This window comes from Rattus norvegicus, chromosome 16, assembly GCF_021556685.1.
Source record: "Rattus norvegicus strain SHRSP/BbbUtx chromosome 16, alternate assembly SHRSP_T2T, whole genome shotgun sequence".
Taxonomy (NCBI): domain Eukaryota; kingdom Metazoa; phylum Chordata; class Mammalia; order Rodentia; family Muridae; genus Rattus; species Rattus norvegicus.
In genome coordinates, this window is record NC_141549.1 from 38,682,501 (window position 1) to 38,709,655 (window position 27,155).

Genomic DNA, 27,155 nt, shown 5'->3' on the forward strand with positions numbered 1-27,155 from the left:
AATACAGGGGTAGAAGAATATTTTTAAAAGATTATTTTAAAAGTCCCCTGAAGTAGAGACCCAATAACTTCAATAAGATCATGGTACAGACCAAAAAAAAAAAAAAAAAAAAAAAAAAAAAAGAGGATCAAGTGTCATAGATAATAATATTTACAAGACAACACAGAATACAATGAGGTGACACTTGACAGAATTATGAATAAAATAAACTATCTAAAAGAGGGTTACATCAAGACTAAGGGCATGTGTGGATGTGAAGTATTGAATATTGGTGATATGATCTCTGTGTGTGTGTGTGTGTGTGTGTGTGTGTGTCTGTGTGTGTGTCCATTCTCCTTCCTTCTCTTCTTCATTTAGAGTTTAACAAAACATTAAAGGTAAAAATGACAGAATCTTGTGAAACAAAAAAGATTTGGATATTAATAAAATAATAAGACAAAATACCAATGGCTTTCTAAGTTCATTGATCAACCCACAGGCTAGGTATGTTTGGTTGTACATACCTATAATCCCAACACTTGAAAGATAAAAGCAGCCACCTCAGAAATTCAACATTGCCCTCACTTACAAAATGAGTTCAAAGCCAGTCTAAGCTACATGAGATCGTGTCTCAAAAAAAGAAAAGGAAAATACATAATAGAGCTTTTTGTTAATGTACTGCCTTTTAATGCATATGGAGAACATAATGGAAAAGCAAGCATCAGCATGCTTTGGAGAGATAGTCAAACATCAGCATCTCCTTATTACTGATACCCTAGGGCTAAATCCATTAAAGTATATTAAAACATGTCATCTCACCTTATGGTATTTGAATGAGATAATATCTGAATGATATAACATTTTGCTCAAAATTTATGCCTGAGATATTTATTAGATATTACTCACGTAGAATAACATGAGACAAGATATTATAGAACATGAAAGCAGCTGAATTTTTTTGTATGTGTGTGTTTAAGCATTATTTATTGGCCAGTAAGAGGAATAACTTTTGAAATAATTCTATGAATAGTAAGCTGCACAGAGTAATTGGTATTTTTAAAATGCTTACTCTAGTTACTTAAGTCCTCCAAATACACATGGGAACATGTGGCCTGATTGAAGAACACAATAATACACTAGTAAAGCCACATCAGTGTAAAGAAAGAGTGTGAAAGAAAAAGAAACACTGTGCACACATGTCAGGGGAGAATCTCATCAGCAGAAGTTACATTGTAGCAATCTGAACTAATGGCACCAATCACAGAGGATGAGTATTGAGCATCTCTGAGACAGTGTTTGCTCCTGGGCAACATAAAAAGTAGTGATCTGAACCCGGAAGCTCTATATCCACTCTTCCGTGAGTGTAATGATCTGTGATGGGTCCATGTCTCCACAATGTTCCTCAATAGTCCCAGCCTATCCAGAGAAGGACAGACTGATAATTTTTTGCCAATGGGCCACTTGATATAATTGTACTGCAATAAGCAAATAGAGTGTCAGAATTACAGTAACTTTCCAATTAAATTTTAAGTAGTAAAGGATTGTGTATCCATTTGTTTCCCTCATTCCTTTGTTCTGCAAACATGGCTTGAGCTCACTCTGTCAGGTGCAAAGCATAATATGCATTGTGTGGCAAACTCTGGGACAAATAGGATGTGACCGGCCTCATAGGCTAACATGTCTCTTTGCTGATATTGAATTCCCAGGGGTTCTGGCTATTCACATTTTACTAAATATGTAAGAATCACACAAGATACTTCAACCTCTCTCTGGTTTCTCAGCAGCCCATATTGTAAGGCTGGTGAGAATTAGCTATCATAACTAAAGGAAGCTTTTAACTCTGGTGCATATCATGTTTCAACATAGCACAGTAGGGATCCTGGTCCTGATGACAGTGGCAGTAGAACCAGCATAGGCAACAATTTGCACATCCAAGTTAATGACTGACAGTAACTAGGGAGCTGCTTGTACAAGCCTCTGTGGGGTCAAGGAAGTGTGGGATTCCCCAAACATCTTCATGTGCTATGCTTATAAGTTCATGAAAATTTGAACTTCTTCGAATATTTAACTGAAAACAAGCAAGTATTCCCTCCTAAAGAAAACTGGAATCCTCTTCCTTAAAATGGACAGTTTTGCAGAAAACATTCTGAATGGAAGTCTCAAGGTTCACTAAGAGGTATCCCTTTCAATTCTTTCTCCTCTCTCATGCACATGTGTGGGCATGTGCTCATGTGCATGCGTGTACACACACACACACACACACACACACACACACACACGCACGCACACACAACGCACACACACACCTTGCAAAGAAACGTCTTCCTCCTTTGACATGCCCCTTCTCTTCAGACCCTGCTTCTCCTCCATGAATTCACTGAAATTAAAAGCCACTCCCGCTCACCACCAAATGTGCACCACATGATCTTCTTTGTATTGTGGTAAAGAAACTAAATTTGGTGGAATGAATTATTCCAATAGTGGTGGACCCAACTGTGGGACAGTGAGTGAGAAGATGAGGGTGCAGAGGCCAAGTGTTAATCCACTTGATACCTCAGTCAAACTGAGCAGAGCAAAAGCAGCACAACCTCCCGATGGATGCTTTTTCCTCATTCCTTTCCTTCTTCCTTTACCTCCGCACCTGAAGAGCAAGATTGCTTGTGAAACGAAGAAGCGCACTGGCTTTGCACTTCTCAGCTCATCTGAGTGTTGCCCTGGCTCAGGAACCTCTGAACTCGGTTACAAATTGCTAACAGTGTAAACTAGGAAGCTTGGAGGTGGCTACCTCAGCTGTGCCTGTTTCCATGGAATCCTGAAACTTTGAGAAAGCAGGATTTAAAAAAAAAAAAGAAAGAAAAAAGAAAGAAAGAAATGCTTACCACTTCTTGCCATAATCATTGCTTCTCTATTAACCTCAGTCCTTTAGGGAGTTTTCAAACGAGGATGCATGACCTTGAAAAAACAGATACCATGACACATCGCTACAGCTTTTCTGTATGTATAAAGTATTGGGGAGGGGGGACACTGTGTTAGTGTAAGCTATAATCAGCACTAAACATAGCGTGTTCACTACGAGTTATATCTTCCAATTTTCACCCCCCTGCAAAGAAATTTCTTCCTTCTTTGACATGCCCCTTCCCTCCAACCCTTGCATGGAGGTTTCTTTTCTCGCATGAATTCGTTGAAAGCAAAAGCCACTCCCAATTGCCTCCAAACGTGCACTGCATTATCTTCTTCGTGTTATGGTACAACCCTAACACAAAAGCCGCCTTTTCCCATGGACCTGCATGCGCTCACCTTACCGAGCAGCCAGCAGCACTGTCTATATTTCCAAGTGGTTCGCCATCGCATGGATCCAAAGATCCCTGAGCTTCTCTTTGTTGGGAGACGTTCTTGTTACTATTTCCATTTCACTGTTTATCAGATATGTTTAAACTGTTTATAGGTGGGGCTGGATCGGAGGTTCACTGACTAAGAGAATTGGCTGTTTTTATCAGTCCTAGGATCTACATGGTGGCTAAAATCCTCCTGTTACTACAGTCTCTTCTGGTCTCCCAGGCTCCTTTATGTATGTGGTGCCCATAACTGATTAAAACATATATATGGTCCTGGTTGCTGCCGCTGCAGAAAGCCCTTGGGCAGCACCCCGTGAGCAAACTTGAGCCTCGGGACCACAGGTAAGACCAACTTGTCTGCTGCAAGAAAGCTGCCTGGTGAACTCAAGACACAGGCCCACAGGAACAGCTGAAGACCTGTAGAGAGGAAAAACTACACGCCCGAAAGCAGAACACTCTGTCCCCATAACTGACTGAAAGAGAGGAAAACAGGTCTACAGCACTCCTGACACACAGGCTTATAGGACAGTCTAGCCACTGTCAGAAATAGCAGAACAAAGTAACACTAGAGATAATCTGATGGCGAGAGGCAAGCGCAGGAACCCAAGCAACAGAAACCAAGACTACATGCCATCATCGGAGCACAATTCTCCCACCAAAACAAACATGGAATATCCAAACACACCAGAAAAGCAAGATCTAGTTTCAAAATCATATTTGATCATGATGCTGGAGGACTTCAAGAAAGACATGAACACACTTAGGGAAACACAGGAAAACATTAATAAACAAGTAGAAGCCTACAGAGAGGAATCGCAAAAATCCCTGAAAGAATTCCAGGAAAACACAATCAAACAGTTGAAGGAATTAAAAATGGAAACAGAAGCAATCAAGAAAGAACACATGGAAACAACCCTGGATATAGAAAACCAAAAGAAGAGACAAGGAGCTGTAGATACAAGCCTCACCAACAGAATTCAAGAGATGGAAGAGAGAATCTCAGGAGCAGAAGATTCCATAGAAATCATTGACTCAACTGTCAAAGATAATGTAAAGCGGAAAAAGCTACTGGTCCAAAACATACAGGAAATCCAGGACTCAATGAGAAGATCAAACCTAAAGATAATAGGTATAGAAGAGAGTGAAGACTCCCAGCTCAAAGGACCAGTAAATATCTTCAACAAAATCATAGAAGAAAACTTCCCTAATCTAAAAAAAGAGATACCCATAGACATACAAGAAGCCTACAGAACTCCAAATAGATTGGACCAGAAAAGAAACACCTCCCGTCACATAATAGTCAAAACACCAAATGCACAAAATAAAGAAAGAATATTAAAAGCAGTAAGGGAAAAAGGTCAAGTAACATATAAAGGGAGACCTATCAGAATCACACCAGACTTTTTGCCAAAAACTATGAAGGCCAGAAGATCCTGGACTGATGTCATACAGACCCTAAGAGAACACAAATGCCAGCCCAGGTTACTGTATCCTGCAAAACTCTCAATTAACATAGATGGAGAAACCAAGATATTCCATGACAAAACCAAATTTACACAATATCTTTCTACAAATCCAGCACTACAAAGGATAATAAATGGTAAAGCCCAACATAAGGAGGCAAGCTATACCCTAGAAGAAGCAAGAAACTAATCGTCTTGGCAACAAAACAAAGAGAATGAAAGCACACAAACATAACCTCACATCCAAATATGAATATAACGGGAAGCAATAACCACTATTCCTTAATATCTCTCAACATCAATGGCCTCAACTCCCCAATAAAAAGAAATAGATTAACAAACTGGATACGCAACGAGGACCCTGCATTCTGCTGCCTACAGGAAACACACCTCAGAGACCAAGACAGACACTACCTCAGAGTGAAAGGCTGGAAAACAACTTTCCAAGCAAATGGTCAGAAGAAGCAAGCTGGAGTAGCCATTCTAATATCAAATAAAATCAATTTTCAACTAAAATTCATCAAAAAAGATAAGGAAGGACACTTCATATTCATCAAAGGAAAAATCCACCAAGATGAACTCTCAATCCTAAATATCTATGCCCCAAATACAAGGGCACCTACATACGTAAAAGAAACCTTACTAAAGCTCAAAACACACATTGCACCTCACACAATAATAGTGGGAGATTTCAACACCCCACTCTCATCAATGGACAGATCATGGAAACAGAAATTAAACAGAGATGTAGACAGACTAAGAGAAGTCATGAGCCAAATGGACCTAACGGATATTTATAGAACATTCTATCCTAAAGCAAAAGGATATACCTTCTTCTCAGCTCCTCATGGTACTTTCTCCAAAATTGACCATATAATTGGTCAAAAAACGGGCCTCAACAGGTACAGAAAGATAGAAATAATCCCATGCGTGCTATCGGACCACCACGGCCTAAAACTGGTCTTCAATAACAGTAAGGGAAGAATGCCCACATATACGTGGAAATTGAACAATGCTCTACTCGATGATAACCTGGTCAATGAAGAAATAAAGAAAGAAATTAAAGACTTTTTAGAATTTAATGAAAATGAAGGTACAACATACCCAAACTTATGGGACACAATGAAAGCTGTGCTAAGAGGAAAACTCATAGCGCTGAGTGCCTGCAGAAAGAAACAGGAAAGAGCATATGTCAGCAGCTTGACAGCACACCTAAAAGATCTAGAACAAAAAGAAGCAAATACACCCAGGAGGAGTAGAAGGCAGGAAATAATCAAACTCAGAGCTGAAATCAACCAAGTAGAAACAAAAAGGACCATAGAAAGAATCAACAGAACCAAAAGTAGGTTCTTTGAGAAAATCAACAAGATAGATAAACCCTTAGCCAGACTAACGAGAGGACACAGAGAGTGCGTCCAAATTAACAAAATCAGAAATGAAAAGGGAGACATAACAACAGATTCAGAGGAAATTCAAAAAATCATCAGATCTTACTATAAAAACCTATATTCAACAAAATTTGAAAATCTTCAGGAAATGGACAATTTCCTAGACAGATACCAGGTATCGAAGTTAAATCAGGAGCAGATAACCAGTTAAACAACCCCATAACTCCTAAAGAAATAGAAGCAGTCATTAAAGGTCTCCCAACCAAAAAGAGCCCAGGTCCAGACGGGTTTAGTGCAGAATTCTATCAAACCTTCATAGAAGACCTCATACCAATATTATCCAAACTATTCCACAAAATTGAAACAGATGGATCACTACCGAATACCTTCTAGGAAGCCACAATTACTCTTATACCTAAACCACACAAAGACACAACAAAGAAAGAGAACTTCAGACCAATTTCCCTTATGAATATCGACGCAAAAATACTCAACAAAATTCTGGCAAACCGAATCCAAGAGCACATCAAAACAATCATCCACCATGATCAAGTAGGCTTCATCCCAGGCATGCAGGGATGGTTTAATATACGGAAAAACATCAACGTGATCCATTATATAAACAAACTGAAAGAACAAAACCACATGATCATTTCATTAGATGCTGAGAAAGCATTTGACAAAATTCAACACCCCTTCATGATAAAAGTCCTGGAAAGAATAGGAATTCAAGGCCCATACCTGAACATGGTAAAAGCCATATACAGCAAACCAGTTGCTAACATTAAACTAAATGGAGAGAAACTTCAAGCAATCCCACTAAAATCAGGGACTAGACAAGGCTGCCCACTCTCTCCCTACTTATTCAATATAGTTCTTGAAGTTCTAGCCAGAGCAATCAGACAACAAAAGGATGTCAAGGGGATACAGATTGGAAAAGAAGAAGTCAAAATATCACTATTTGCAGATGATATGATAGTATATTTAAGTGATCCCTAAAGTTCCACCAGAGAACTACTAAAGCTGATAAACAACTTCAGCAAAGTGGCTGGGTATAAAATTAACTCAAATAAATCAGTTGCCTTCCTCTATACAAAAGAGAAACAAGCCGAGAAAGAAATTAGGGAAATGACACCCTTCATAATAGACCCAAATAATATAAAGTACCTCGGAGTGACTTTAACAAAGCAAGTAAAAGATCTGTACAATAAGAACTTCAAGACACTGAAGAAGGAAATTGAAGAAGACCTCAGAAGATGGAAAGATCTCCCATGCTCATGGATTGGCAGGACTAATATAGTAAAAATGGCCATTTTACCAAAAGCAATCTACAGATTCAATGCAATCCCCATCAAAATACCAATCCAATTCTTCAAAGAGTTAGACAGAACAATTTGCAAATTCATCTGGAATAACAAAAAACCCAGGATAGCTAAAGCTATCCTCAACAATGAAAGGACTTCAGGGGGAATCACTATCCCTGAACTCAAGCTATTACAGAGCAATAGTGATAAAAACTGCATGGTATTGGTACAGAGACAGACAGATAGACCAATGGAATAGAATTGAAGACCCAGAAATGAACCCACACACATATGGTCACTTGATTTTTGACAAAGGAGCCAAAACCATCCAATGGAAAAAAGATAGCATTTTCAGCAAATGGTGCTGGTTCAACTGGAGGGCAACATGTAGAAGAATGCAGATCGATCCATGCTTATCACCCTGTACAAAGCTTAAGTCCAAGTGGATCAAGGACCTCCACATCAAACCAGACACACTCAAACTAATAGAAGAAAAACTAGGGAAGCATCTGGAACACATGGGCACTGGAAAAAATTTCCTGAACAAAACACCAATGGCTTACGCTCTAAGATCAAGAATTGACAAATGGGATCTCATAAAACTGCAAAGCTTCTGTAAGGCAAAGGACACTGTGGTTAGGACAAAACGGCAACCAACAGATTGGGAAAAGATCTTTACCAATCCTACAACAGATAGAGGCCTTATATCCAAAATATACAAAGAACTCAAGAAGTTAGACCACAGAAAAACAAATAACCCTATTAAAAAATGGGGCTCAGAGCTAAACAAAGAATTCACAGCTGAGGAATGCCGAATGGCGGAGAAACACCTAAAGAAATGTTCAACATCTTTAGTCATAAGGGAAATGCAAATCAAAACAACCCTGAGATTTCACCTCACACCAGTGAGAATGGCTAAGATCAAAAACTCAGGGGACAACAGATGCTGGCGAGGATGTGGAGAAAGAGGAACACTCCTCCATTGTTGGTGGGATTGCAAACTGGTACAACCATTCTGGAAATCAGTCTGGAGGATCTGCAGAAAATTTGACATTGAACTGCCTGAGGATCCATCTATACCTCTCTTGGGCATATACCCAATAGATGCCCCAACATATAAAAAAGACACATGCTCCACTATGTTCATTGCAGCCTTATTTATAATAGCCAGAAGCTGGAAAGAACCCAGATGCCCTTCAACAGAGGAAAGGATACAGAAAATGTGGTACATCTACACAATGGAATATTACTCAGCTATCAAAAACAACGACTTTATGAAATTCGTAGGCAAATGGCTGGAACTGGAAAATATCATCCTGAGTGAGCTAACCCAAACACAGAAAGACATACATGGTATGCACTCACTGATAAGTGGCTATTAGCCCAAATGCTTGAATTACCCTAAATGCCTAGAACAAATGAACCTCAAGACAGATGATCAAAATGTGAATGGTTCACTCCTTCTTTAACAGGGGAACAAGAATACCCTTGGCAGGGAAGAGAGAGGCAAAGATTAAAACAGAGACTGAAGGAACACCCATTCAGAGTCTGCCCCACATGTGGCCCATGCATATACAGCCATCCAATTAGACAAGATGGATGAAGCAAAGAAGTGCAGACCGACAGGAGCCGGATGTAGATCGCTCCTGAGAGACACAGCCAGAATACAGCAAATACAGAGGCGAATACCAGCAGCAAACCACTGAACTGAGAATAGGACCCCCGTTGAAGGAATCAGAGAAAGAACTGGAAGAGCTTGAAGGGGCTCGAGACCCCATATGTACAACAATGCCAAGCAACCAGAGCTTCCAGGGACTAAGCCACTACCTAAAGACTCTACATGGACTGACCCTGGACTCTGACCCCATAGGTAGCAATGAATATCCTAGTAAGAGCACCAGTGGAAGGGGAAGCCCTGGGTCCTGCTAAGACTGAACCCCCAGTGAACTAGACTGTTGGGGGGAGGGGGACAATGGGGGGAGGGTGGGGAGGGGAACACCGATAAGAAAGGGGAGGGGGGAGGGGGATGTTTGCCCGGAAACTGGGAAAGGGAATAACACTCGAAATGTATATAAGAAATACTCAAGTTAATAATAAAAAAAAATATATATATATATGCTTTATATTTTCCCGATTTAATTTGATAGACTTTATGTGTCTAGAATTGATTCATTTCTTCTGCTTTTTCTTCCGAATGTCATTGCAGTTGCCCATTATTCATCTCTGATTATATTAATTAGGGCCACTGTATCTCTCTCTCTCTCTCTCTCTCTCTCTCTCTCTCTCTCTCTCTCTCTCTCTTTCTCTCGTTAGGTTGACTAATAGTTTCTATCTTGTTTATATTTTCAAAGAACCAACTCTTTGTTTCATGAATTCTTCGTATTAGTCTCTTAGTCTCCATTTCTGCTTTATCCTTTCCCAAGATCCTGAGTTCTACCATTGAGTTATTTATCTGATATCTCTGTAACTTTTTATGTAAGCACTTAGAACTCTAAGTGTTCCTCTTGGATGCTTTTGCTGTATCCCAAGGAATCTGGTAACCTGTTCTTTCATTCTCTTTTAATGTAGGAATTTTGAGCTTTCCTCCCTGGTTTCGTCAATGATTCACTTACTGATCATTCAAAAGGGACCATCCAGTCTCCCTGTGCTTCCATAGTTTCTTTGTTCAGTATTTCTACCATGTGTGTCTGTAGCTTTAGATCAGGCAACTCAGGAATTACGGTCTTGTGAAGACAACATGTCGCCTTGGTTTTGTTGTTGTTGTTGTTGTTGTTGTTGTTGTTTTACACGTTTCTCTGATAAGATCTATGCATGTCCCTAATCCTGCAGAGACTTGATAGACCGTGATGGAGGGATGCGGGAGGACTGTCCTCTCAGAGGAAAAGGGTAAGGGGAACAGGGGTGGGCGGAATTCTTCAAGGGGACACCAGGAGTGGGGGCAGCACTTGGAATGTAAATAAATAAATAGATCTGTGCGTCTGTTGTTTTCAGGATCTCTTCTGGCTTTATTGAGTGATCTTAGTAGTAAGAAGCACACCGGAGAGCTTAATCCTCAACATCACTCAGAGAAGATTAAGGGGAAGACACTCTTAGAAGAAGTTTCTCTTCCCTTCCTGAGAGCCATAGCTAGAGATAAGTGCTCCCGGCAATTTTTGGTCCTTTGTTTCTCTGTGCTTTCAGCTGTCCTCTGCCCTTAGTCCGACCTCTAGTGCACTTACAGTCTTCATCTGGAAAAGAGTTCACCACTTGTTATCCCCAGTCCTATCTCTCACCACTTCACACAAAGGCAGTTTCACCGTTCACCACTGTACCCCAGAAGAGCTTTATTCTATTTTGTTGAATAACCGTCTTAGTGATTATGGAACTGCACCTCACTGTGGTTTTTAATTGCATTTCTCTAATGGCTAATATGTGACGTGTGTATGTGTGTGCATGTGTGTGTGTCCAAAGTGTACCTTCTTTAAAGATATAAGTAATCAAGTTTTGCCCGTTTTTGAAATAGATTCATTGCTTTTTGTTTCAAGTTATGAGAGTTTTTTTAACATATCTAGATATAACGCTTTTATCCCAAATGTTATTTATGTTATTTGTAAATATATCTTTGTTTTAATCCAGGGGAATTGTTCTTTCATTCTGACAATGGTCCTTCAATGTACATTTTTTTTATTTCATGAAGTCCAATTCATCTATTTTTTTTCTTTATTGCCTGGGATTTAGATGTCATATCAAGATGAGAGAGAGAGAGAGAGAGAGAGAGAGAGAGAGAGATCTACTAAAACCAATGTCCTAAAGGTTTGCTCCTGTCTATTTTGATGTCTGAAAGTTCTCCAGTTTTAGCTCTGACATTTAGGTCTTTGGTTCATGTTCATAGTTTGAGGTTAGACCAAACAGCATTGTCTCACTTACAGGTGTCCATTTTCCCCAGCATCGTTTGTTGAAAAGACTGTTTTTTTTTTCTTGGCATTCTTGCCAAACATAATGTGACCATATATGCAAGGGTTTTACTGGGCTATCCAGCCTGCCCCATTAATCTCTATGCATGTCTTTATATGCTGCTTTCTATAGTAAGCTTCAGACCAGGAAGTGCGATCCTTTTAACTTGGATTATTTTTTAAGTTTGCTTTGGATGTTGAGGATCCTCTAATACTCTATGTGAATTTAAGAACAGATTTTCTATTTCTAAAAATAATAAATCATTGAGATATTGGTGGGCATTGCCTTAACTTTGGACAATATTAACAATTTAAGATCAAGTTTCCCAAACCATTAACTCAAAGGATATTTCTATCAATGTCTTCTTTAATTGCTTTCAAGATGTATAAGAATATTTTCATAAAGTCTTTCCCAGTCTTTTTGCCCTTCTACCCAGGCAGATACCAAGTACCACTGAACAAGCTCTCCAGACTTTTAACCTATCCCTCTCCTATCGCTACAGTTCAATTCTGTAGTGCCTCTTCCCCTAGAATAGAACCAGTGGGGGAAAGCTGAGGGAGGCACCCTTCCCTGATGTTACACTTGACTTTGACATCCTTAGCCCTCAGCTTGGCTGCCATTGTGCTCTGTGTCCTCATAGAGCATAAGTAAGCATGAACCCCATAGTGGGTTCTGGGAACCAGAAATGGGTCTTCTGCATGCAAGTACACATGCATGCACGCAATTTAAAGGATAACTGGTAAAGCACCATTTGTAATGACTGAATTATGCCTTTCTGGAATTTCTATACTGAAACCCTAAGGACCCCATTGTACACCTGACCGTATATAAAGACAAAGTTCTTTGTGGAGTAATTTAGAACAGAAGATGTCCTAGTAGTAGGGCTTTATTTCAATAAGATTAGGTTCTCTTTCAAAGGGGAACTAAGTAATCTGTGTTCACAGAGAACAGGCACATCAGAAAAGTAGTCATCTGTCAGTCACGGAGAAGCTCCAGAGGACATGCCAGGTCATGGACACATTTTCCCAACACTTAGGAGATGAAAGTAGGAGGAGAAATATAAACGCAAGCCAAAATGGGCTACATGGGGAGTCCCAGGACAGCAACAGTTACATAGTAAGACTCTGTCTCAAAACCACAAAGAATTGTAAAGGGACTGGAGAGAGACTGGGGATGGAACAGAACAGAAAGTGGTTTTTGAGACAGGGGCTCATGTAGCCCAGGCTGATCTCGAACTCTCTGTGTAGCCAAAGATGACTAAATTTCTCATTTTCCTACCTCTACCCTCCTGATTCTACAATGGTAGGTGAGTGCTCTAACACTTGGTTTATATAGTGCCAAGTAACAAACCCAGAGACTCAGAAATGCTGGAGAAGCAAGCACTCTACCAACCAAAGCATAGACTTGCCCTGCTGTTCACTTTCTTGGAAACTTCTTTTGTTTGCTTGGTATTGTTTTAGTCTTGGTTTTGTTGTGTTCTGCTTTGTTTTCAATAATTTTACTCCATCTCCATGGAAAGGTAAGGCTTCTTTCATTACTTCCCATTCTCCAGCCAAATCTCAACCAGCTCATTTTCAAAGCCATCTGCTCGTTAAGTCTGACATGACTAACCATATTGAAATAAATTTCAGAAGGAAATTAGATAAAATTTGTAAATTAGAGATAAATCTGTGATTAATTTTCAGAATGCTGACTGGACCCATGAGTATTTTAGAATTATTACAATAACTGCTGCATAAATTGATGTCCTGAGGTCAAACTTCTGACATCACAGAAATCTCACATTTGCTTTTTAAGGAAACAAGATCTATTACCTGTATTCATCGTGTGAATTGCCCTTGATATAGCAAATAACAGTAGAATGGTAGTCACTGTGACTCAAAATAAGCCCAGTCCTTCAGAATGCAACTCTTCCTCTTCCACAAGTGTTTGACTTCATAAAAGTAGAGTGCCAACATCTTTGACACTCTTCACTCTAACGCTTTACAAAATAGAAATGGCATAACTTAAGTAAAGCAAGGTTGTAAGAGAACTATTGTGGAGGAATCTTGTCATGAAATATTTTATAAATGCTACACTACAGTTCTGTGTTCCAAAGCAATTTAACATGTGCCCGGTTTTGATTTTTGGTTGGATTTGGCTTAGTTTTTGAAGATCCAGGTCACCTCTTGAAGTATTGTATGAATGTAATAATAATGAAATTTACATTGGAAAACTTTAACTGTGAATTATTTTAGCTGGGCCATGCTTTGTCCTTCTTAAAAAGCTGGCTACTAAATGAGCTGGCTATTAAATTCAAGTCCAGGTTCAATAGACTCTGCTTCTCTGGAGACATTTAAAGGGTCACATATTTACTAAGCATCTTAAGAATTGGGTTGCCTTTCTGTCCAAGGTTAAGGGATCACATATTTTCAGCTCTATAATTTGACTATAGACCTTTGTTAATGAACAGTCTTAAATCCTACACAAGAGCTTAACAAGTGTATATTAGATAGGTTTTAAACCTCCCCACATTTTAACCAACTGACCTGAATTCAAAGGAAGAATCATAAAGACAGCTTATGTGAGTGGTTTTTCAAGTACTAAAAATTGCTTCATCTTCAAAGTCTATGGCTGTTGCCCTGAGCTGTGAGGACAATGCTTGAAGTGGCTTTTCATGATTTTACAAAAACTACAGAAAGTCCCATTTTCTGCCATTGCATAGTAAAGTCCAAATCTTGGGGGGAAGAGTATGTATTTACAGAATTGCACTCCAGGAGAAAAATTCAAGAAATATTAAACGTTCAGATGTCAATTAAATGATTAGGTACTTGCCCAAAATGCTGTGATTTAGTCAAAGGAGATGTTTCCATGGCATGTTCTAAGGGACAAGTCCAGAAACATGATAGCCAGCATTTCTGACTTGCAGTCCATTGTGTGGTTTACTTCCCCCAATTTGAGGCTAAAAGGGGAAACACTCTCTCTGCAGCACATGAAGGAACTTGTACATCTATGTGCCTTTGCCTTCAGATTAGCCCTCCCTGGCATAAGGTCCTGACACAGGCTCAAGGAGCAGTGCTCACATCTTTGGAAGTGTTCTGCCTATAGCTTTCTTCTCCCCAGGGGAGACTGACAGACTTCAGGAGGTCCCTCCTAAACATACCTTTCCTGTCATCAAGCTGTCCTCACAGTGAGGTTTTCTACAGTTTTCTACACTGTTTCTCTCAGACTATCACTATAAATTTTCCCATTAGATCTCACTATTTCTTCCCTCTTTCCACTTTTAAAAATTGTGTTCACCCAAATTTTATAAATTATAGGGGAAAGGGGGATCCCTGTAAGTTCGTTCAACACCTTAACTCCTACTCACAGCTTTTTCAAAATATCTCCTTTTATGTTTTCCACACGAATAATTATTGCCTGTACCTTCAAGAGACTTTTCTCAGACAAGCTGGCTATTGGACTATCCCTCTGTCCCAGTAGTGCACATGGGATACAAAATACCAAAAGATACTTTCTTCCCTGATTTCATGGAATTATAACACTAAACCTTAAGGAGAAAAATTCAAGCTAAAAAAAATAATTCTGTTTCTAGGGATTCAAATTCTTATGCAAATTGTTCTACATTCTTAGTTTTACCCAGAGTAAATCTAAACTAGCCTTTAATCTTCAAGGGCAAGGGGAGAGGGCAGGAATAGATTTCCATTCTGGCAGAAAACCATGGAGCAGAGGGGGACACATGTGGTGACGGAACACAAGGTGGGGTTTTGCAGTGAATTACATAGGTCAGGAGAGATCAATGCTGCCCTGCCCCCTCCACCTTTCTTGTCAGGAAGGGCATTTTCTAAAAGGCAGTGTTCAAAATCTAGACTCTCACGCAAAGTTCAGAATAGTTCTCTCTCTCTCTCTCTCTCTCTCTCTCTCTCTCTCTCTCTCTCTCTCTCTCTCTCTCCTCCCGCACCCCCCACTCTGTGTGTGTGACTATCTCTATTTCTGTCTCTCTGTGTCTCTGTCTCTTCCCTCCCTCCCTCCTCTCTCTCCTTTCCTTCCCTACCTCCCTCTTTGTTTCCCTCCTCCTCTTGCCCTCTCTCTCTCTCTCTCTTAAAATGGTTTTCTCCTCACTCAGTTGCCACCTATGGAGATATGCATGAGTAACCAAGTATTCCCTGTGAGTCGCAGAGCTAGTGAACTGATTGTCACCTCTCTCTCCCTCAGAGTCCTGCTCACGGTCAGCGATTTATTTCTAGCACTGCTTTTAGTTTCTCAGACTCCAGTGCAAATACTGACAAAGTGCTTTTTTATGAAACCCAAGGACTCATAGCCTTTATTAATCCCCATCTAGTCTTTCGGGCTCAACAAGCCATTTGCCACAATTTGTCAGCCCAGAAGGAGACAGTTCTAGTCCATGAGTTATAACCATTACCATCTGGGGTAGCAAAAGCACAGGCCTCGGAAACAAAGCCACAGATCCAAGCCTTGCCTGTCCCCCATTTGCTATATAGTCTTGTACAGATCGCTTGCTTTCTCAGTACCGCAGATGTGACAGTAAATGACATACAAGATAGCATAGTAGTGAAGCCCATCCGGCAGCGGCGAACTGACTGTAAGGAACTCCAGTTCAGCATAGAATGGGGGGAGGGGCCTGTCCTAATTTATTTTCCTTTTGTCAGAGAAGAGATGCGTGTGTCTTAATCTCCAAAAGAAGTCCCGTATTTATATAAATTTCCCTTTTTAGTTTTCTTGGGGGGTAGGGAATCAAATTGTTTTTGACAAATGACCCATAATTTTAGAAGTTCCTATTTTGAGGTTATACACGCTTTTCTGATAAAACAGCACTTAACTTTAAGTGGCAAGACCTGGTTTCAGTAAAAGACTAGTTGGAGCAGAGTATGCATGAATCTGAAGGCCCCCTGGCAATCTTTATGCCATGGACTCGTGTTTCTCTTGCATAATATAAGCCAGGCTTCCGAAATGAGCAGTTCTAGTAAGTCCCAGGGCAAGAGAGAGATGCCAAAGCAATTACATTTATAGTGAATTCAGAAGAAAATGTGTACAAGATAGGAAGAAAATCTCTGTGGGCATCATTTCAAGGAAAGGCAATCGTTGGTCTCTGCCAACAGCCGTTGGATGCCACCAGCATGGAGCAATTAGAGATGGGATGGATCTGTTGGAGTGAAAATGGTGCAGTGGCTGTAAGGCAAAGCTTTAACCAGAGAGGGGGTCCAGTCACTGTGTTGCTTTGTGTTTATAGACTGTTGGTAGCTTCAGCAAGAAGCTCATTATTGTTCTGAGCCTCAAATCAATTATGTCATGGCATATATACATAATTCCAAGTCACAGCATCCCAAAAATAACTGTGTCAGCTTTACTTCAGTGTAGGCCTTGCATATATCTGATCCATTGTGATCCTGCTTCTAGAAAGAGAAGCTTCCAGTAGTTGACCATAATTTCTATCTCCCAGTTTATTTCAATCCTCTGGGCAATCTGTCTGCTCTCTCCACTCATACCATAGGAACTTTTCCTCTGAAAAGTCACTATGGCTTCTGAACACACTTCTGTCACCTTTCCAGTCTGCTTCCTACACACTTGGACAGCACTGACCTTCCTGCATCTTCTTCAAGCTCTTCTTCCTGCCCTTTTCTGACTGATTCCTGTCTCAGTTCCCCTGTCTTCTTCCTCTGCCCTCTGGGCACTCCATCTGAGGTCTCCTTTTTGCTTCACACTCTTTGTTTGAACGATGTGGTGTCCTTTTCTTACTTGAATGTGACTGGATTGTTGGATCTCTGGTCAGGAAACAGAAATCATGCCAGTATTTTGAGCAAGGAACATGTTTCACAATGCATTGCATAGTAAAGGGGTAAACAGGGGCTCTTGAAAGTACAGAAGCATCAACTCAAAAATAAATAAATACCCATTAGGGCTCTGAAAATATAAGCAAGGCGGGAATTGGGGAGCTTAGAAGGACTCTCCAGCCATTCCTCCACCGAGATTGACTTTATACGAAGTACTATGGCTACCAGAGACAATGATGAAGAAGCGGAAAGAGCACAGGACACAGCAGCTAGTATCTGACAGTCATCACGATAAGTGGTGTTCTCTTCTGCCTCACTTCACTCACTAATTTTCTGGCAATCCCACTGAAAAGCAACACACACAGACACACACACACACACACACACACACACACACACAGAGGAAATCTCTGTCTTCCAATGTTTCTTTAGTATGGCACTGTTACTAAGAAAGCTCAGAATTGCATCCACTAACAACAGTGCAATGTCTACAAGGGTCCATCTTAAGACACACAAAACAACATGAAGAAACTGGACCTGAGAAGCAATATACTAACTATAGGTTTGGTGGATAATTTCTAAATATATGATCTCTTGTCCAAATTCCAGATTTCTGAGATGATACGGATGGATGGATAGACAGACAGACAGACAGACAGACAGACAGACAGATGATATAGATATAGATATAGGCGTAGGTATAGGTATAGATTTACTTTACAAAGATGTTACATTTCAACCTCAACATATCTGTTTCGTTATGCACATGCAAGTAATTGTTAAGCCCTGTAATTTCAGCAGGAAAAGAGTACCCTCCGAGACATCTCTTCCTTTGACTCACACTTTCTTTGGATATACATTTAGTATTACTACCCACACAGCTTAGATAGTCCTTATCAATTAAAACCTTTATACCCCACAACTCCCCATTTCCATCCTATGAACACCATAATTTAGCACCTACAAAAAGTTTCACTCTTGAAACCATCTAACAATCTTTTAATAAAACAAATGTGTGAAGGATTATTATCTTTGTTTGCAGAAAATTGATGCTAAAAAAGGTAATGTGTGTGAACTCACCGAGCTGAGATGTTATCAAACCAATTCTTACCCTGGACCTTCTAGTTAGAGAATTTGTGCTCCTAACTACAACATGATAGGCTTCCCCACAGTAAAAATAAAAATAAGGATTAACTTAGCCAGTGAGGTCCGGGACTTGTACACTAAAACTATAAAGCACTGCAAAAATGAATTGAAAATTTATATAAATGGATACATCCCATTTTTATAGATTTAGAGAAGCAATATTGCTAAATGTCAATACTGACCAAAGGGAGTTACAAATTTAATGTTATCCCTATAAAAATCCCAAAAGTTAGATCGTGGGGTGTGTGTGTGTGTGTGTGTGTGTGTGTGTGTGTGTGTGTGTGTTGTTTTGTTTTGTTTTTTTCTGTTTGGTTGGATGTTTTTGCCTTTTTTGTCGTGGGTGGTTAGGTTTGGTTTGGTTTGGCTTGGCTTGGCTTTTTGAGACAGAAATTCTCTGTGTAGTCCTGGCTGTCCTGGAACTCACTCTGTAGACCAGGCTGGCCTTGAACTCAGAGGTCCACCTATCTCTGCCTTTTGAGTGCTGGGATTAAAGGCATATGCTACAACTGCCAGGCAATTCATCCTTTCTTATTTCAAAACTTAACATATGATTTCCAAATATCTTATTCTACTTAGAGATTTACCTTTTTATGTTAGTGACAATGTGTTGGATAGACGGAAGCTCCAATGTTGACAGTCTCGTCTATCTAGTTTTCTTAGATACGCTAATTTTTAAATTATACTACAGACTTGAGAAAAGACAAGCAAAACAACAGAATAGATTAGACTGTCAAGAAATGAGCTCTCATGCAAACACTCAATTGACTTTATTCAAACAGCTGGATTTCCATTATCAAAACTTCATCTTTGAGGTCCTCATCACTCATACATCAGGATGTGCCTTGTGGTAATTTAAATATGTTTGGGCCCCATAGGTTCATGTGTTTCAGTGCTTGGCCATAGGGAGCGGCACTATTAGGAAATGTGACCTTATTGCAGGAGGCGTGTCCTTGTTGGAGGAAGTGCGTCACTGTGTAGGTGGGCATTAAAGAGTCCTATGCTCAGGCTCCACCCAGTATGAATGACAGTTTCCTCTTCGCTGCCTGTGGATCAAGATGGAGAACTCTTGCCTCCTCCAACACCACATCTGCCTATATGCTGCCCTGCTTCCTGTCATGATTATAACAGAATAAACCTCTAGAACTCTAAGCCAGTCCTAATTAAATGTTTGCCCTTATAAGAGTTGCCTTGGTTATGCCGTCTCTTCACAGCAATAAAAACATCACTAAGACAGACCTTACTTGGAAAGAGTGTTGTTTCAGGTATAACTGGTTAAGATGGCATCATACTTGCTGCTCTTATAGAAGACACACATGGTGGCTTACAGCCATAAAACTCCAGTTCCAGAGGATCGGACACCCTCTTGTGGCTTCCACATGGAATAGCTCACCCATAATGCATATGCAGGCAAAACACGTACACATAAAATAAAATACATTTGAAAATAAAATACAAAGGAAAACTTTATGGCACTAGATTGGCAACAATTTCTTAAATGTCTCACACACACACACACACACAAACACACACACACACACACACACACACAGATACAGGCAACAGAAGGAAAACTAGAAATATTAGGCATTACCGAAATTGGAGCTTTTGGCTATCAAGTACACTCGTGTAAAAACAGAAACTCTCTAACCAGAAAAAAATATTTGCAAATCATATCCAGTATGAGATTGATATCCATAACGTAGAAAATACTAAAAAACTCAACAATAAAAATATAAGCCGCTGTATTGAAAAAGACTAAAACAGATTTTCTTCAATAAAGAGATTCACGAATCATAATAAAACAGTGTTCAGAATCACTAGCCACAAAGCAAATACAAATCAGAACCACAATGAGATGCTACTTCACACCTACAAAGGACACTTTCTCAAGAGCTGCTGTTGGCAAACATGTATGGAAATGGAGAGCTCTTGTGCATTATTTGTGAGAATATAACGAGCAGCCTCTATGGAAAATTGTTTGGCAGACTTTCAAAAAGTGAGGCCCAGAATTATCATTTGCCGGAGGGGTAGCAATCCTAGTCCTAAGTGTTCACCCAGAACAATTCAAAACAGGGTTCATACGCCAGGGTTTATTGCTGCATAGACACAGTAGCCAAGAGTAGAAAAACCTCAAGTATCCATCGAAATGTGTAAATAAACAAAGATAGTGTGTGTGTGTGTGTGTGTGTGTGTGTGTGGTGTGTGTGTGTGTGTGTGTGGTGTGTGGTGTGTGTGGTGTGTGTGTGTGAATGGTGTGTGTGTGGTGTGTGTGTGAATGGTGTGTGTGTGGTGTGTGTGTGGTGTATGTGTGTGTGTGTGAATGGTGTGTGTGTGTGGTATGTGTGGTGTATGTGTGTGTGGTGTGTGTGTATGTGGTATGTGTGTGGTGTGTGTGTGTGGTGTGTGTGTGGTGTGTGTGTGGTGTGTGTGTGGTGTGTGTGTGAGTGGTGTGTGTGTGTGTGGTGTGTGTGGTGTATGTGTGTGGTGTGTGTGTGGTGTGTGTGTGGTGTGTGTGTGAGTGGTGTGTGTGTGTGTGGTGTGTGTGGTGTATGTGTGTGGGTGTGTGTGGTGTGTGTGTGTGGTGTGTGTGTGTATGTGGTATGTGTGTATATGTGTGTGTGGTGTGTGTGTGGTGTGTGTGTGGTGTGTGTGTGTGGTGTGTGGTGTGTGTGTGAATGGTGTGTGTGTGGTGTGTGTGTGTGTGTTTGTGGTGTGTGTGTGGTGTGTGGTGTGTGTGTGTGAATGGTGTGTGTATGTGGTGTGTGTGGTGTATGTGTGTGTGTGCTGTGTGTGTGTATGTGGTATGTGTGTATATGTGTGTGTGGTATGTGTGTGTGATGTGTGTGTGGTGTGTGTGTGAATGGTGTGTGTGTGGTATGTGTGTGTGATGTGTGTGTGGTGTGTGTGTGAATGGTGTGTGTGTGGTGTGTGTGTGGTGTGTGTGTGGTGTGTGTGTGTGTGAATGGTGTGTGTGTGTGGTGTGTGGTGTGTGTGTGTGAATGGTGTGTGTGTGTGGTGTGTGGTGTGTGTGTGGTGTGTGTGTGAATGGTGTGTGTGTGGTATGTGTGTGTGATGTGTGTGTGGTGTGTGTGTGAATGGTGTGTGTGTGGTGTGTGTGTGGTGTGTGTGTGGTGTGTGTGTGTGTGAATGGTGTGTGTGTGTGGTGTGTGGTGTGTGTGTGGTGTGTGTGTGGTGTGTGTGTATGTGGTATGTGTATATATGTGTGTGTGGTGTGTGTGGTATATGTGTGTATGTGGTGTGTGTGTATCTGTAAATATCATTCAGTTTCAAGAAGTAACAAAGCTTTGATATGTGCTACAACCGTGGTACCTTGAATATACTCCGCTAAGTGAAATAAGCCAGGCACAAAAGAATACATCTGGTGCGATTCACTGGTACCAAATGCCTAGGACACAAAAATCTATATCCTTAGTGGATTAGACATTGACAAGGGTTGAGAGTTTAAGCAATTAGCCATTACTTAGCGGCTAATGGTTGCTCTTTTGAATAATTAGAACACCTTGGGAATAGATAATTACATAGTAATGGAATATATTAATATTGCTGAATCGAACATTCTAAAATATTAAAATGGTAAACTTTGTGTTATGTATATCTGACTACATTTTCAAAGCCTGTAAGCAGATACCAAATGCCCGTGAAACTGAAAGAGAGAAAGCAAAATTCCATGCTAGGTCTAACGTTGACTGGAAGGAGTTGATTACGGGGAAGGAAGGAAAGAGATGGGCATGTGCGATGTGGTATTGACTAAGACCTTAAGTTATATTTCCAAACTTAACTGAGACGTACACTGAAGACCTGGTCTGAAGTGATAGAACAAAACCTGCTCAATTGTAATTTTTCTTGTATTTGAAGTGCTCAAAGCTTAACGCAGGTGTGACTTGACTGTGACATCACCCCCGTTTCATAAATGATTCAGCTTAGAAAGTAAATGTCAGACAGCATTCCTTGGCCACTTACAATATACAAGACTATTGCCTAAGCATGCATCTGTTCAATCCTTACGGCTACCTTTTCATACAGTTTAGTCAATTGACAAACATTATATGGAGCCCTGCCCCCACAACATCACTGCCATTCCCTAAAAAAGTGCATTCCAGCGTTCACCAAAAAGGCACCAGAAACAAAACAGGATGCCCCACCTCCTCCCAAGTCAAAGGTAAGGCAAAGGCTTTGAAGGTGAATAGGGAAAGTGCCCATAGCCACCAAAATAAAAAATGTACATGCTACCTACTTCTGGCACTGTTTGCAGATCCAGGAGCAGAGTCCTCAGACACGGCCCCTAGAGGAAGTAAATTGACTGTGTGCCCTCATCAAAGTCCCCTGATCCCCAAGCCAGATGTGAAATGGACAGAAGACAGGACATTTGTGGTTAATGGAAATCAACAAGCACCAAATCAAATCAGCTATAAAGAAAATCCACACCACTGATGCGGTCAAGGTCAGGCTTGAGAGAAAATAGCAGCTCTGTGTTCAACTGGCTCCTGGTTCTGATGCTGTGGAACTGACCACAAAATAGGGATCATTGCATGGGCCTTCCACTGAATAACTCTAAATGAACGTTCTCACCATAAAAACATGTTAAAGGCTGGAGATGAAACTCAGTGATACCATGTGTGAATTCAACACACAGGCATGCGCACACACGCGCACGCGCGCACACACACACACTCACGCACACATGCACACATGCACACATGCATACAGCTATGCACACAGCACACAGGCAAACACCTTTTACTTTCAAACTTCAATTTTTATTTCCCTTCTGGTCCCTAAGGCTATGATCTCCTTCCATTAACTCACTCTCTAGACTGTAATGTATCCATCCTCCAATGCCATCGGTTCTGGTAAGTGCTCCAATCTTTCTTCCCCAGAGTTGGTCCTTTCCTCTTCCGTCCTCAACACTGTTCTACTTTGCTTTTCTGTTGCTATGATAAAAAAACATTCTGACTAGAAGCAACTTGGGGAGGAAAGGGTTCTTTTCAGCTTACACTTCCAGGTAACAATCCATTGCTGATGGAAGCCAGGACAGGAACTCAAAGCAGGAAATATAGCAGAGACCATGGAGAAATGAAAGCATTCTGCCTGCCCCTCCCCACCCCAAATCATGCTTACCTAGCTCTCTTATACAGCCCAAGACTACTTGCCTAGCAATGGTGCCTCCCACAGTGGGCTGGGCCCTTCCACATTAACCATCAATCAAATCAGACTCTCAAAGATATAGCCACAGGCCAGCCATATTGATGTAATCCTTCTATTAAGGTGTCTCTTCTCAGTAGACTCAACTGTCAAGTTGACAATAAAACAAATCAAGACAAACATGTCTCAGTGATGAATCTTGTCCCATTAAGAAATCTTGGTTCCTGATGAGTAGAGACCATTTTCTTCTCCTAGCCTTAGGATTTTCATCCATACTTCTTAAAGCATCTTTTGTAAAAAGTACTCCTGAATATGTTTTTTAGCTTTTTATTTAAAACTTTTCATACTACAGAATGTGTGTGTGTGTGTATATATATATATATGTATGTATATAAATAAACAGGAAACTGAACTTTATAAGTGAGTGTAGGACCAAGGTTGTAGAGAAACTCCTTTGAATCTCATAAGCAGAACCTAGGCCCTAGTGAATCTCTGTTTAATTTTCTCTCCCTCTTGCACTCTTGTCTTTTCTGTCTAGTTCTGGAAAAGAAAAATACCTTGCTGTCTTAGTTAGGGTTGCTATTGCTATGGTGAAACACCATAACCAAAAACAGATTGTGGACAAAAGGGTTTACTTGATTTATACTTCTATGTCGCTGTTCATCATCCAAGTAAGTCAGGACAGGATCTCAAACAGAGCCAGAAACTGGAGGCAGGAGCTGATGTGCAGGCCATAGAAGGGTGCTGCTTACTGCTTTCTCCTTGTGGATTGCTCACCCTGCTTTCTTATAGACCCCAAGACTACCAGCTATGGATGGATGGTACCACCCGCAATGGGCTGGGCCCTCTCCCTTCAGTCACTGATTGAGAAAATGCCTCCCAGTGAGTTCACCCACACTCTATGAAGAGGAACATCCTGATACCTTTTGTCATATTTAAAATTTGCAGCTAGCGGGGCTGGGGATTTAGCTCAGTGGTAGAGCGCTTACCTAGGAAGCGCAAGGCCCTGGGTTCGGTCCCCAGCTCCGAAAAAAAGAACCAAAAAAAAAATTGCAGCTAGAAGTGCTAGAAGATTCAGGATTCCCTTCTCTTCACATGCTCTCTAACATCCTGACTATACTACGGGTTGCGTATCGGAGGAGATCAACTCATTTTGTGCCTTCTCTGTGACCAGTATCTAGCACAATGCCTGGATACAGCAGCCACTTGTAGTTGAGTGATCTAGTTCTTCATTTAGAAGGCCCCAAAGCTATTGAGAGTCATTAAGAAATCATGCTTCTTATTTGTTGAATCTAGCATTTCTGTCTACCTAGCATCCAATTGATTGACTTATACTCTAAGCAAAAATAAATAAATAAATAAATAATATGTAAAAATGGGGGACTAATTCTATAACTATTAATCACCTTAATACTTGAATATTTACTTTGCATTCCTCCTCTCTGCTTCACTTCTCCCCTCTCTTATCTTCTTCTTCCTCTTCCTCCTCCTCCCTCTCCTCCACAAAGTCCCACTGTGTAGCACTGGCTGGCCCCAAGTTCAAAGAAATCCATTTGCTTCTGATTCTAGTATTAAAGACATGCACCACCATGCACAGATCTCTCTTATGTCTCGTTTTGGTTTTAGTTTGTTCTGTTTTTTGAGACAAGATTTCAGGTATTCCTCAATGTTCCTCCAACTCAATCAGAATGTAGCTGAGGAAAACCCTGTCCTTCTGATCCTCCTACCTCTATCCGTAAATGCTGACATTACAGCAGGTGTGCCTGCCTCCACCTCTGGAGTGCTAGGATTACAGGATGTGCACACACCATACCTGATATGGAGACTGGAACCTGGGCATTGTGCATGATAGGCAACCGCTGCACCAGCTGAGATCCCTAAAAGCTTCCTGGATGGGAGAATAATTGTCAGTTGAACTTGAGCCTAATTTTTTTATATCTCTAACAAAAGACTTTACTCTCTGCCTCTTCCTAACCCTTTCCTGAAAGGATCATACTTCTGCAATCCTGTCATCCATCACGATTGCCCTCTTCCTGTTTTTTTATCCTTGTTCTACCCTTGCCTAGACAAGAGCCACTTCACTTCCAAATCCTCCTTAGGCTTCCTCCAGATCCCTTGATGCAATTTAACAGTGCCAAGCCCTGAAGCTGGACATCAGAGGATTGAAGCCTGCAGTAGTCCTCGTCCTAGATTTGAAGGTGTGTGTGTGCATGCGTGTGTGTGTGTGTGTGTGTGTGTGCGCGCGCGCGCGCGCGCGCGCACGCACTACCTTTCTTTCAAACACAGTTCAGAGACAAGATGAAATAAAACCATTTGTAAATACTATTATACACCTATACCCTTTAAACGTTGATTCTGTCTTAATTCTGTTGGCCCTTTTATTTTGATGAAGCGGTGTTGGTGAGTAAAAGAGGTGATTCTGCACACATGCTTCTAGAGATGCAGATACAAAGACAAAGGGGTAAGAAGCGAGAACGGGGACAGGTGTTAGTCTTGTCCCAGCTGTCAACCTCGTCCTCTACTGAACTCTCTGCATTTCCTCTCTGGCACAACTCTGTGCTGGAATTTACACAGATGTAGACAATTATGCCTTTGAAAGTTGAAATTGGGCCTGCAAAAGCAGTTTATTCCGATGTCTACACAGCTGCCATCTGAGGGAGAATTGAGAAAATTCAAGAGTTTAGAAAATGGTGTTGCCTATCCCTGCCAGAGACCTTTTGGGTTCATAACATTTGGAAACAGAGTGAGGCTCTCTGCGAGGGTTGGTCATAACCACGGGCTGGGTTGGCAGAGACACCACTCATATCCCTAGCTTGGACACTCTCTCCTTTCCTAAGGGCAGGCAAGCTTGAATGCCAACCCAGTAGGATAGCCTCTCCTTCTGTGTCCAAGTGGCTATAAATATAAAAAACAGCTGCTTCCCCCTTATAAATGCGGTTTGGGGCTCCTAGATTGCCTTAGATAGAAGAGCAGCGCCATGCAGTTGATGTCAGCGTACCCAATGAAGTCTGCTCTAACAAGGCCATGCGGCCGTAGACAGTAGGGCCTAGAGGTGGGAAGACAGACCCTCCCAGAGTGCTGTTAGGCTGTTATTCGGGTGACGGACAGCTTCAGAGAAGTGATTCGCTGGACCCGAGGAGGAGATAGAGACGGAGTTTTGCAGAGTGAGCAGGGCTCAGGACGGTAATAGCTCACTGGACATAGAAGAGATGGCTGAAGCTAGGGGATCGATGGCTAAAACTAGAGGATCAAAAGTTCTAGGGAAGACTGGAAATAAAACAAGACAATGCGCATGCTCACACACGCATACGCACGCACGCACGCGTGCTCGCCAGTAATATTGAAACTGTGTTTCTGTTTTACAAAGGAAGCAAGTGTGTGCTTTTTCTTTTTTTCATTTTTTATTGGTTATTTATTTACATTTCAAATATTATCCTCCCCTTCCCAGTTTGCCCTGCACAAGCCCCCTATCCCCTCCCTCTCCCCCTGCCTCTATTAGGATGCGCCCCCACCCACTCTTGCCTCAGCACCCTAGCGTTCCTCCGCCTGGGTCAACAAGCCTCCACTGAACCAAGGGGCTCCCCTCCCATTGATGCCCGATAAAGCAATCCTTTACTTTATCCAGCTGGAGCCATGGGTTCCTTCCCCTCTCTACCCCCTACTCCCCCACCCC

At 41.1% G+C, this 27,155-nt stretch overlaps 2 protein-coding genes and 1 long non-coding RNA gene across 5 annotated transcripts in view; 2 read left to right on the forward strand and 1 right to left on the reverse strand.

The window, feature by feature from the left end:
- LOC148000523 (uncharacterized) overlaps positions 1–3,391 on the reverse strand; it is a 44,574-nt gene extending 41,183 nt beyond the window's left edge. For 2 of the 3 annotated variants that reach the window (XR_015639795.1, XR_015639797.1), the window contains exons 1-2: positions 3,277–3,380; positions 2,859–2,931 (exon numbers count right to left, since the gene is read on the reverse strand). This is a non-coding gene — a long non-coding RNA (uncharacterized LOC148000523). Of the gene's footprint in view, positions 1–2,858; positions 2,932–3,276 lie in introns of all 3 variants that reach the window. The other variant, XR_015639796.1, reaches the window with a different exon arrangement.
- The window catches only part of Erich1 (glutamate-rich 1), a gene marked incomplete at its 5' end in the record, with an annotated part of 52,793,804 nt that overhangs the window by 7,811,941 nt on the left and 44,954,708 nt on the right, over positions 1–27,155 (forward strand).
- The window catches only part of Galntl6 (polypeptide N-acetylgalactosaminyltransferase-like 6), a 1,235,193-nt gene that overhangs the window by 1,175,936 nt on the left and 32,102 nt on the right, over positions 1–27,155 (forward strand). The gene's annotated exons all lie outside the window — the stretch shown is intronic.